Source organism: Lucilia sericata, unplaced genomic scaffold, assembly GCF_015586225.1.
Source record: "Lucilia sericata isolate MDLA Ls3-8-SP2 unplaced genomic scaffold, ASM1558622v1 Contig003791F_arrow, whole genome shotgun sequence".
NCBI lineage: Eukaryota > Metazoa > Arthropoda > Insecta > Diptera > Calliphoridae > Lucilia > Lucilia sericata.
Window position 1 is genome coordinate 17,501 of NW_023997030.1, and position 3,535 is coordinate 21,035.

Sequence of the window (3,535 nt, forward strand, 5' to 3'; positions counted from 1 at the left end):
TAAACCTGCTGTTACAACTGGAGGAAAAAAGTCGAAAAGAGCAAAGGAGAAATGCGTTAAATGTGGAGATAGCATAGATGCTTACCATCCCCGCGACGTAATACCTAAAGGCAGTTCCGCGGGGTTTTGCGGTTGACGATGGGAAGGCGGTTTAGTGAGTACGTGGCGCAAAACATAGCTGAATCTCACATAATGGATTATAATTCATATCTATGAAGATTCCGCACCCCATTATATAAAAAAAAAAAAAGACTATAGACTAGACTATAGACTAGACTATAGACTAGACTATAGACTAGACTATGACTGGACTATAGACTAGACTATAGACTAGACTATAGACTAGACTATAGACTAGACTATAGATTGAACTATAGACTACACTATAGACTAGACTATAGACTGGACTATAGACTAGACTATAGACTAGACTATAGACTAGACTATAGACTAGACTATAGACTAGACTATAGACTAGACTATAGACTAGACTATAGACTAGACTAGAGACTAGACTATAGACTAGACTATAGACTAGACTATAGACAAGACTATAGACTAGACTATAGACTAGACTATAGACTAGACTATAGACTAGACTATAGACTAGACTATAGACTAGACTATAGCTAGACTATAGACTAGACTATAGACTAGACTATAGACTAGACTATAGACTATAGACTAACTATAGACTAGACTATAGACTAGACTATAGACTAGACTATAGACTAGACTATAGACTATACTATAGACCTAGACTATAGACTAGACTATAGACTAGACTATAGACTAGACTATAGACTAGACTATAGACTAGACTATAGACTAGACTATAGACTAGACTATAGACTAGACTATAGACTAGACTATAGACTAGACTATAGACTAGACTATAGACTAGACTAGATAGACTAGACTATAGAAGACTATAGACTAGATAGACTAGACTATAGACTAGACTATAGACTAGACTATAGACTAGACTATAGACTAGACTATAGACTAGACTATAGACTAGACTATAGACTAGACTATAGACTCGATATAGACTATAGACTATACATAGACTAGACTATAGACTAGACTATAGACTAGACTATAGACGAGACTATAGACTAGACTATAGACTAGACTATAGACTAGACTATAGACTAGACTATAGACTAGACTATAGACTAGACTATAGACTAGACTATAGATTAGACATAGACTAGACTATAGACTAGACTATAGACTAGACTATAGACTAGACTATAGACTAGACTATAGACTAGACATAGACTAGACTATAGACTAGACTATAGACTAGACTATAGACTAGACTATAGACTAGACTATAGACTAGACTATAGACTAGAACTATAGACTAGACTATAGACTAGACTATAGATAGACTATAGACTAGACTATAGACTAGACTATAGACTAGACTATAGACTAGACTATAGACTAGACTATAGACTAGACTATAGACTAGACTATAGACTAGACTTAGACTAGACTATAGACTAGACTAGACTATAGACTAGACTATAGACTAGACTATAGACTAGACTATAGACTAGACTATAGACTAGACTATAGACTAGACTATAGACTAGACTATAGATTAGACTATAGACTAGACTATAGACTAGACTATAGACTAGACTATAGACAGACTATAGACTAGACTATAGACTAGACTATAGACTAGACTATAGACTAGACTATAGACTAGACTATAGACTAGACTATAGACTAGACTATAGACTAGACTATAGACTAGACTATAGACTAGACTATAGACTAGACTATAGACTAGACTATAGACTAGACTATAGACTAGACTATAGACTAGACTATAGACTAGACTATAGACTAGACTATAGACTAGACTATAGACTAGACTATAGACTAGACTATAGACTAGACTATAGACTAGACTATAGACTAGACTATAGACTAGACTATAGACTAGACTATAGACTAGACTATAGACTAGACTATAGACTAGACTATAGACTAGACTATAGACTAGACTATAGACTAGACTATAGACTAGACTATAGACTAGACTATAGACTAGACTATAGACTAGACTATAGACTAGACTATAGACTAGACTATAGACTAGACTATAGACTAGACTATAGACTAGACTATAGACTAGACTATAGACTAGACTATAGACTAGACTATAGACTAGACTATAGACTAGACTATAGACTAGACTATAGACTAGACTATAGACTAGACTATAGACTAGACTATAGACTAGACTATAGACTAGACTATAGACTAGACTATAGACTAGACTATAGACTAGACTATAGACTAGACTATAGACTAGACTATAGACTAGACTATAGACTAGACTATAGACTAGACTATAGACTAGACTATACTAGACTATAGACTAGACTATAGACTAGACTATACTAGACTATAGACTAGACTTAGACTAGACTATAGACTAGACTATAGACTAGACTATAGACTAGACTATAGACTAGACTATAGACTAGACTATAGACTAGACTATAGACTAGACTATAGACTAGACTATAGACTAGACTATAGACTAGACTATAGACTAGACTATAGACTAGACTATAGACTAGACTATAGACTAGACTATAGACTAGACTATAGACTAGACTATAGACTAGACTATAGACTAGACTATAGACTAGACTATAGACTAGACTATAGACTAGACTATAGACTAGACTATAGACTAGACTATAGACTAGACTATAGACTAGACTATAGACTAGACTATAGACTAGACTATAGACTAGACTATAGACTAGACTATAGACTAGACTATAGACTAGACTATAGACTAGACTATAGACTAGACTATAGACTAGACTATAGACTAGACTATAGACTAGACTATATATAGACTAGACTAGACTATAGACTAGACTAGACTGTTAAATTATTTTTTATCGCATTCCACATTTTTAGTCGAACAAATTACAAACTTATCTGATGAACTTAATAGAACAACTAGATAAATGTATAACTTTCGATAATATTAATGTTGATACTTAAAAAAGAACTAAATGGAGACCATAATGATGATGCTACAATAGAAATAGAGATGCTGTTGATAATAATGATGATATTACTGATGGGTAGTGACTGGCTGACGTTGGTGCTGATCGGTTGGTGCTATTCCAAAGTGTGTGAAATGTTGTGATGCGATGTGTGTTGTATATAGAATGATGATATTTTTAAATTGCCGGCGTAAAAATTTGTGTATCTGTTTCTATTTTATGATGACCATAAATTTGGAAAAGTTTGTTTCTGTTGTTTTTGGCTCTATATAAAAATAATTGTGACTAATTTTAAATTTTCATAAATTTCAAGCATTCTAAGAATAATAAAAACCAGTTAGGAAATGACAAGAATATAAAACAAAATTTGCTTTGGGAATTTCTTTTATATTTAACTTTTCCTATTGGGTGCTTTGATTTTTTGCACAAAATTGATTACGTTTTTCTTTTGTTAACAAGTTTGTATACACATTGACTTTTATTGT